Here is a 10,615-nt window from a genome sequence, read left to right as displayed (position 1 = left end):
TAGGATTACAGGCGTGAGCCACTCCACCCGGCCAAGGCTGGCTTTTCATAATGCAGATGCAAAAGTCTTTGAACTTTTAGATGAAAGCAAATTAAAAATTGCTTCAGATATGAAAATAAAGCACCATTTTTCAAATGGTAGTTTGAGCTTATTTAAAGCATAGTAAACACCCTCAGACCACCTGAAAAAGAAACAAAACACTTCAATGCCCTTTGTGAGTCCTAGATATTATATAGTTACACACATTAAGAAACATCTCCATCTCCAAACTCTACTAGTAGACAAAAATTAAACATGTATACATGTAATTGTGGTCCTCCATTTCACTTGTTTTGTACAAGCTTCCAGCTACGTTTTAACCAGGTAAGAAATCATAGTGACAAGATGCACTAACACGACCCTTATAAAAACTTTGTTTAAAATAAACTCCCACAAAAATAAAAAATAATTATAGTTTTAATTATGGTAAATAAAACAACATTAAAAGTCAGTATTCAATTACAACCTTTACATTAGTGAGTTCATTTACTTATATAAAAATTCAGCTAACAGACTTTTTTTTTTTAGCTAGACCATTTTATGTATATATGGGCTAGACATTTAGCCTCCCTTGTGTGCTCTGTTCAGGACTTTCTTGGACCTTCTTAAAACCCTATCCCTTACAAGAACTGTTCTTCACTTAACTCCTTGCCAGCACAAATGAAGCCTAACGATTGACTTGAGACAGGCTTCCTCTTTCCGACCCTTTAGGATCTTATACCACTTTACAAAATAATGCTAGCCTATAGTTTGGAAAGGAATGGACCTACTTCTCAGAAATAAATCATCTTTTATGGCACACCAATTAAACACTTTACACTGTAATCTTCATTTATTGCCATCTTATTAATACAATATCCCAGGGAGTGGGGAGACTCTAAATTAAAGGATTTTTTGCTCTCTTATTTTAAAAAGACTGCTTCTATGCAAATTAAGTATTGGCTTAATACCATTTTACTATTATACACTGATTCCTATAATATTCCAAGAAAGAGCACAAAACTTTTTCCATTTTTGATCAGCTACCTATTCTCAGTTCTAACTGGAGCTGAAAAACAGAAAACTTAATTTACTGAAAAGTCATCATTGAATTTTAAAAAGAGACACTTAAGATAATTCTTCTTGAAGATCTTTAACAGCCACTTATGTCTACCCTGAAAAAAGCTTAAAATAAAATTAGTATTTAAAGCACCATACAAAATTAAAAGGAAAAAATGTACATTTCAATTCAATCATGTGAAGAAATCTGTAAAGATGGTAGACACATATACATTGTTGCAAAGGAGATTTAAGCATTCTTAATCAGTTATAAACAGTATTTTAAACTATGGAAATTTGGCTACATACTCTCATCACCATTACATGCATTTAAAGTTACATACTTACCAAATTTTGACTGTTTATCCCTGCTAAGAAAGGACACAGTTCCTTAGAAATTTACTTCACTTTAAATCTTAAAGACACAAACAGGGTCCATACTTTGTTTAGTGCTTATCTAGAAGAATATATTACTACATCACATACTCAGATGCCCATTTTCAGATTTTAAAAAACTATCATAGCTCATACTAAAAAGCATCAGAGTTGACCACTTGTTGGTTCACAAAAACCATGGCAGGAAATACAATGTGAAAACACCCTTAGTATATATTGACATCTAGGATATACCTAAAACCTAGAGGGAAAAAAATCCATGTGTTAACACTGAGGCAAAGCACAAAACAGAGCACAAAGTAATTAGAAATACACTCAGGCTAATTTTAACTGGTATGCAGTGTCTCAGAAATCACTATCTGACCTATGTTTTTCAAGCAGGATTAGAGTTACTTAACACATTTGAAAATTTCAAGGTTCTCAAAGAAAACCCTGTAAGCAACTGGGCTGCATGACCAATTTCAGTAAGCCCTTCCACCCCAACTCCACTTTAATCACTCTTGAATTACTGCAACAACTTTAAACAAGAACAAAAGTAGTTCTCGTATTTTAATTTCACATCTATGCAATGTCTCAAAAGCATGAGAAAAATATTTTGCCTGTCAATTAAAAAGAAAATCTAGGCCTGGCGTGGTGGCTCATGCCTATAATCCTAGCACTCCGGAAGGAGGCAGGAGAATCTCTTGAGCTCAACTCAAGACCAGCCTCGAGCAAGAGCAAGATCCCCTCTCTACTAAAAATAGAAAAAAATCAGCCAGGCATGGTGGCACATGCTTGTAGTGCCAGCTACTCGGGAGGCTGAGGCAGGAGGATCGCTTGAGCTCGGGAGTTTGAGGTTGCTGTGAGCTAGACTGATGCCACAGCACTCTAGTCTGGGGACAGAAAGAGACTCTATCTCAAAAAAATAAAAAAAAAAGAAAATCTTAAGTGTTTAAAAAAATGTCTTAAAAGTTAGAAAAGTTTTAAAGTAAAAACATTTACTCCATATCTTAGTTCAAATAATTTACATGTTAAAAGTTTTTACATTTATCGTCCAGTAAGGGAAGGTCAGAAAAAATGAACTAGAATTAACAGGGAAATGTCAGACAGCAAAATAATCATCTCCGGCTGGGCGCAGTGTCTCATGCCTATAATCCTAGCACTCTGGGAGGCCAAGGCAGGCAGATTGTTTGAGCTCAGGAGTTCGAGACCAGTCTGAGCAAGAGCGAGACCCCGTCTCTACTAAAAAAAAAATAGGAAGAAATTATCTGGACAACTAAAAATATATATAGAAAAAAATTAGCCGGGAATAGTGGCACATGCCTGTAGTCCCAGCTACTTGGGAGGCTGAGGCAGGAAGATCGCTTGAGCCCAAGAGTTTGAGGTTGCTGTGAGCTAGGCTGATGCCATGGCATTCTAGCCCGGGCAACAGAGGGAGACTGTCTCAAAAAAATAAATAAATAAATAACCATCTCCTAATATTCCTGATTCAAGTAATATCTCATGAGATGTAGAAATTGAGATTGCTCACCTCTTTGATCACAGTGTCCCATTTTAGTTAATTTCAAAAAGTAAAATTGTGACGTATAAAAGTATAAAATAGTACTCACCAGAAAGGCTGCTTTAAAAAGATGGTTTTAAGGAAAACCATTTCCACTGTATCTACGCCATTTCATATACAGATTAAACTGTGAAAGGCAATGAAACCAAGCCCCTGGGCAATTTTATATTAAAAAAACAAGTGGATATCTCATAATATATTTTATCATCAGTTGATAAATCTAGGTTTTTAATATTTAATGGAACACACAATTTCCATATAAAGATCTGTTTTCACGATGGCTAATCACCATCCAGCTCAATAGGAATACAAGATGAGCTAGTTTTATGGCCAATCTCAAATTAGACATCATTACACTTAATGGGAAAAGGAGGAAACCATATATCCTAATGTCAGTGCTACAGATTAGAAGGATGGTTCGGGCTCACAGAAATTCAGTTGTGTACTTTATTCATCCCTCCTCAGTGCTTTAAGTTTACATTAACATAAAAGCATAGTATTTAAAAGAAATCTCTCAAGGATGGCTCAAACAACAATGAACTCTGATAGAATGAAAAATAATAACATAATAAAAACCCATCTTCCACAACCCATTACGTCCCTACTGCCCCACAAAAGGATTACATGAAGAATCTGGCTAGATTGCTTGATGGGTAGTCAGCTTTCATTTGAATATTAAAAATTTTATTCTTAGTTCAAAGTAAAATGAACCCACACTAGTGCACCGATAGGTTATAGGTTATAGTTTACGAAAAAAGATGAACCAAAAAAATGAGTACTATTTACAAGTGTTACTAAAAACATTTAAGAACAAAAAAGTAGTATAAAAAACTTTCTAGCTTATGATCATATACCATTTATCATTCCTAGAAGTGAGGAAACTTGCCTTTTTTTTTCTTAGGTTGACTCATACTGTCAGGTTAGAAGGTGAATATGAGAACCACCATGGAGTGGCTTAAGTAAAAGACTCTGGACCCAAAGCCCTGGACTCCATCATATACCAACAAAGGTATAACCAATGGAAACTTTCACTGTCTTTGCCTTTAATATATAATATATCTACTTAGGTTCATCCACAACCAGATGATAAAGGAGCAGTTATTATACCTTTATTACAACTCAGGTTAGCAAACCTAGATCTACTTGCGAGGCCCAAGTACTGAGTGTTTAAAGTGTCCACTGGATTCATTATTAGTTATACTCACATTCAAGTAACTGTACAGCTTTCTTCCTTGTGTGAGTTATATGGATATGTTTGAAAAAAATAGGAACATCAGGTACTTACAGATTAAACTAACCTGTACTGGCAGGGCTGTGGGATTTTTCTTCTCTACCAGTAAGTAGCAAATGCTGAAATTCTGCTGCTAGTTAACAAAAACACAAATTGTATTAAACTGAGGAGTTCAATCCATAGTCTAAAAAGTCAATGTGCATTAAATTTCCTCAGAGCCTGATACTAATAATACATTTAAATTTTTCCCTGAGTTTTCCAAAAGTTACCTTGTATTGGCTATTAAATTTAAAGTGAACATATGTTCACTCTAATTAGAATGTACTAATAACAATGAAAATCTCTTGGACACGTCTCAAAAGTTAATATATTATATATTCCAATATGTGAATTGTGAGGTAAATTTGGTTACCCCACAAAAAATGGGGTGGACATACATCTTAAATGTGATAACTTCTAAATTTAAACTAATATTTAGACACCCCACAGAGGCAAGCAATTTTTAATAATTTTTTATTTAATTTTCACAAAACTTGATTTCATTTTCTTATATTGAGATTCTCAATTTTAAAAACATGGACTCAAAAGCAAATCCTGTTGCTTCTCCTTGAAGTACATACTTATATTGAGATTCTCAATTTTAAAAACATGGACTCAAAAGCAAATCCTGTTGCTTCTCCTTGAAGTACATAAATAAACTAACTGGTAAAACGGGCTTTGCTCAATAACTAGATGCCTCTTATTTTTCTAACTCAAACTTATAGTAACTGTAACTCTTCCCTTCGTCTACTTGAGTAGTTATGCAGCCTTGTTTTATTAATGGAGACTGGGAAACAATGCTGCAAATCTTGTTTATTTTGATCTGATTGACTGAACTATTTATGAATAAAATTTAGTAACAGGCTACATTAAAATAAATCCTATGGTGAAACCTCAATAACAAATGCAAACAACAAGCAGCAATGTTGTTACTTTAGATTCTTAAGTCAAACACCACTATACAATGGTCTCTCTCTCAAATAATCACTATTGGTCTATGTAACTGGGGAAACATCATTCTTCATTTTTATCCAATTTGGGCATCAATGAACTTCACTGCTAGTTCCTCAAATTTAACCAAAGGTGAAGGCATACAGATTCTTTAACCATAATAATAGTAAAATATAAATAAACCAACCCAGATATTTTAACAATGTCAGAAGGCTCAAAAAATACCAATATAGGACTCCACCTTTTTACAAACACAGCATTCCACAAATCCCTGACTAAATACATAACATACTACTGAAGCTGTATCATATCGAATCCTTACACACCATTATAGCCCTTAGAATTAAAGGGTGAGGTCCAAGTAATTGACTATTAAGACAGTTTATGCACATGTATCTCCTCTGTAGTTAATTTGATCAAAAGTAGAATATACAAACATATTCTAATAAATTATTTATTACATGCCTCCTAAAGAACCTGTCCATCAAAGTTTCCACTAAGGAGCCACTCGTGATTTATAATACAGTGTTCAATTTACTTCAAATAGAAATAGTTCAAATTAGCATCACTAAAGACCTCCTTTGGGCTGCAAATTTCTGCCTTAATATGACTTCTGCATTCTGCTTAATAAAACATTTTCCCCTGAGAATACATGGCATTGATTAACAGATTTAATGAGATGGTCCAAATTTTTCAAAGTAATTTAGTTTCAAACATTATTTTTCCAGAGTTGGGAAGAAAATGAAAAGCTTTTCCTTTAAGACTATATTAAGAATGTACAGAGACCAGAGCTAGGATAATGTTTATTAACAGCAATTCTCTTTTGAGCCTTACTGTATATTTTTTAAATGCCACTTGGGAAAGCTGGACATATTTAATGTTACGAGGAAGCTCAAATTGAAGTCTCGGTTTCCCCATATCCTCTATGTTACTGGCTTGAATTAGATCCATAATAGGGATGCCCGAGAGCATGCCTAAGAACTTAATAAAGTATAGTTTCGAAAATTCAACATTAATTACAAAATTATAAATATTCATGACACTATACACAACATCATTAAAGAAAAGTGCTTCTCATTTTGCCAAGAAACATCACACAGAAAAGTCAGATGATTTCTTTGCTATAAAAACAAAAGATTATTTAAATGATTCAGATGAAAGAAAAACAAAATACTGAGAAAGAAGGATGAAAAAAAGGAGTAAGCTTCACTGTCATGCGACAGATAGCAGAAATGGAATCAGGTGAATGTTTACTTATAAAAATCTGCCCTATGGTCACAGTCTTATAACTGAATCCCTCCTCTTAAGAGGACATTTCCATAGAAGTTACGATAAGAGAAATCGAGTTTCATTTTGGAATAACATGCAAAGGTTATTCAGTATTAGGTGGGTAAGTACCACCTTTTTTTAAAAAGACATACCTCGCTCATAAAAATTTTAGGGTGCATGTTCAATATTTCTTTCTCCCCTAACCAAGTGTTATACATGTCTACTTTCATCAGCTTACACAAAATTTTCTCAGTAAAGAAATGACTTCAATATTTTCTTTCATTTACCATGGTTTACCAGTGGACGTAATGGACACCTAAAAATTACATAATTTTCAAAATCTTATTTGAAAGAGTCACAGAACTACAAAGATATCAAAGGAACTACATCTTAGTTATCTGTATCCTCCTCAGTGAATTATGCCACCATTAGTAAATCCTTCCCAATCCCAGTACTCAAGCTGGTAGGAGCCTATTTCGTTTACACTTTTCAATTATCACCATTAGAATTAGAACAAGCACGTTCAAGAGATTTCACTATATAGGGGAATGATGGGTACAAAAGAAAACTGATCTCCAATTAAGGAGTCTTACAATGTGTGCTGAGGTTATAAAATATTCCAATGGAATACTCTGTCACGGAAATAACAAAAATTTTAAAAATATTTGCAGGGTGCAGTGGCACTGGCCCATAATCTCTACTACTCAGAGGCTGAGACAGTAGGATTGCTTGTGCCCAGGAGTTCAAGGCCATCCATTCTGGGAGACCCTGCCTCTAAAAAATAAAATACCAATACAAAATACAATATTTTAAATATCAAAACCCTTTTCTGTATTTCAATCATAGTAAAAAAAAGCATTATGTTCTAATTAAGCAAATCAAAATCTGGAATTCATTTAATGCATAGGTTTTCTTTATGCTTCCAGGAAGGAAAATCACACAGAAACAATTCTAAGTTTGCTAAATGCTATATTGTATGTTAATTGTTACTGTTCAAGAGGAAAATGCTCTCTGGATAGAAGGGTGGCTCAAATACACAGAACAATGGTAACTGAGGTTTATGTTTTTGGCCTCTTTTCCAATTCCCTCTTTTATCCTCTACAACAAACACACATACACACGACTGTTCTCACCAAATAACGGTAAATTTTAGTTGGAAACAAATGTGGATACTTTTCACGTGTGTATAAAACACCGCGAAGGCTGAAAATGAACCTCAAAATAATTATTCTAAAACCATAGTTTAACATACTAATAACTTTACCACATGATCCAATTTCAGTACGGCTACCTAAAAATTAGTCATCTATCCATGCCAGACAGGTCTGTAATACTCAAACTCTTATACCAACTGTGTGGTGTATATATACACATATATATATATCCACACATACACACAAGCACACACATACACACCACCTTCCCATTCTTCACAGGGCTCTACATTAACATTTGCTCTAATGTGGTGAGGTTTTTTCACATTAAAATTCACAAGCATTTTCAGATAACCTTTCAACCTTAACATTCAATGCTTAAGTTTGGGAATAAGAATGCAGATTTTAGGTATCCAGTGGCATTTCCAATGATTATATGTATCCTTAAGGTTAAATTGAATAGTTTGAGGAGAAAATAACCAGTAAGATTTTCCTAGAAGTGAAAGCGGAAAACTTGAATAAAACAATTCATGCCTCCAAATCAAGAAGGGCAAATTTTATAAATTTACTTTAGTTCAAGATAGTAAAACAAGCTTTAGCTGATAATTATTATATAACACAAAACAAATTATATAAAACTACATGAGATACTTTTATGTTTGTTAACACCACAGTCAAACGTGAATATTAATATAGAGCCTTCTCTGCCAAAAGAGTATAAAAATCCTAAGTTTAATTAAATTTAGGGGCCTTCACCAAACTTGCTGCAAGTTTGGGGACATAAATATCCAACAGCTATAAAGCTGTGAAAGCCCCTGTAAGGAATAAAATAAATCCCACTTGCCTCAGACTGAACAGGGCAACACTGAGACTCAGCCTCAGCCTGTCCTATGGCAGGGCTATAGGAAGAAGAAAATTTTAATTTTAGAAAAACATTACCCAATTAATTTAAAAGACATGCATTAAATTTTTTTTTAAAAAAATCCCAATGATCAAGCAAGCAACAGAAAAAGAGTAGCTCTTTTTTGTTTAACTACTGTCCACTACAATTCCATTCCGAGCCCACACTTATTTTGGTTGGGGGTGCCCCCTCAGAATAACTAAGTTTAATTAAGCTGAGTTTACGTGGAACATACAACTTGATCAGTGGAATAAGAGTATTTTCTCCATACCTAATGGCAAATGTGTGAGAGATTAAGTATTCAGATAAAATAATTCCACCAACCACTCAAATGTTGGTCCTCATCTGCTGCTCTTGTTACTGTCATACAGGAGTAAAACTTACACAATAGAAACTAGTGCCAGACAAAATGTTTTTGTTTTTCTAAAAAAGGTAGATACAAGCTAGACCCAAAGCTGCCACCCCTATTTATCTTACCACTTCCTTAATTATATAGCAATCATAATGCCTGCCTGAATATATCAAGTCCCAAATGTCTTCTGTGAGGGCAATTGAGTTCACTTTGACTCAACTCCATCTATTACTTAAAGAAGTTTAAGTCAAAGTAAGAGTTAATTATTTCAACTTATTTTCTTCCACCATGATCCAACCACACTATGGACCCCAGAAGCATTTAGGTAAAAGGTATTTTCTAGAAGCTTAATTATTCTTGGATACATGCAAAAATTACACATTAAGTATATTAAATGGCACCACCTCTGAGCCATATAGCTATAAAGGAACTCATGCACTTATTTTAATAAGTGCCAATGCATAAATAACCCTTGCAATTAATTTTAAATCAGAGCTCTACCACTTACTTCTAAGTTATATTTTCTCCCTTCATATCTGAGAGCAAAAAACCTTGCTATAAAAATATCAGTCCTCTTTGCATAAAACGCAAACGGAGTTTTGCATAACTTTTGAAACAGGTCTACTGATCCCCTGGCAGTTTGTTGGTAAGCCTGGGCATGAAATTCTTAAGAGACATTTGGTTTGTGAAAGCATCTCCTATTTAATCATTCCAAATTTAATCATGCCATTTTTATCTTAAAGATTTTCAACACAGGTTTTTCTCTGGCAGGATAATGAATGTGCTGCCAAATCTAGGCATATATTAATTACAAAACCATTTAGGTAGGCAGGCATTCAGTTGGGGAAGTGGTGTGGGACTCAGCTGCTGACAGAAGAAATGCATTCTTGATGATATATGGATGTTTTCTTTCCAAACTATGGAATTTTTTGCACCTCTATGGTACCACAGCACAGGAACTAAAAAATCATTGGAGCAAAATATCAGATTTAAAATAGCATTCAGCTTTATAATACTTGCAATGTTTTGTTTCAAGGAATGACTTTTACTTGTCACTTCAATACAGACTCTTCTGTGAGGGTTAAAACATTTTTCAATACATCTTCCTTCAAATTTAAAGCCCTTTTTTCCTTACAACTTCAGAGTTCACATCTTTTATCTATGCCTTCACATAAGTTATAAAATGTTACCACGTTGTTAGAAGACTTAACTTTATATTGAGAAACTTCAAATGGAGTGCATTATATCAACAATTATTTTTGTATAGGTTATTTGGTATTTAATCATAAAACTAACTTGCAAAAGTAAAGATCAGAAAAACTCGCCAAAAGGTCAAGAGCTACTATTATAAGAGACTTGTAACACAATATACTCAATAGCAGTCATCTCTACAGGTAAGTTCTCTGTAACATTCAAAATTTCCAAGGATGAAAAGCTGAACAGTAAAGCCAGAGGCTTAATAACAGAAGGTACTTAATATATAATCAAATGAAAAATGTAAGCTTCCAGGAACATAAAGTTAAATTTGCAATCCTTCTGTTAACCATCCTAACAGAGGCACATTTAGATTCTCAGCATTACACTTAGAATAATAACACCAACCCATTAACAGCACAAGAAGCTATTACTGCATGCACCTAAGCTTCTAGAAGTTTGCACCCGAAAAGCTTCTGAGGTCCATGCAGTACTGAAGTCACAAAAATAA

This window comes from Eulemur rufifrons, chromosome 9 (assembly GCF_041146395.1).
Source record: "Eulemur rufifrons isolate Redbay chromosome 9, OSU_ERuf_1, whole genome shotgun sequence".
Lineage (NCBI taxonomy): Eukaryota > Metazoa > Chordata > Mammalia > Primates > Lemuridae > Eulemur > Eulemur rufifrons.
Note: the sequence above shows the minus strand (reverse complement) of the source record.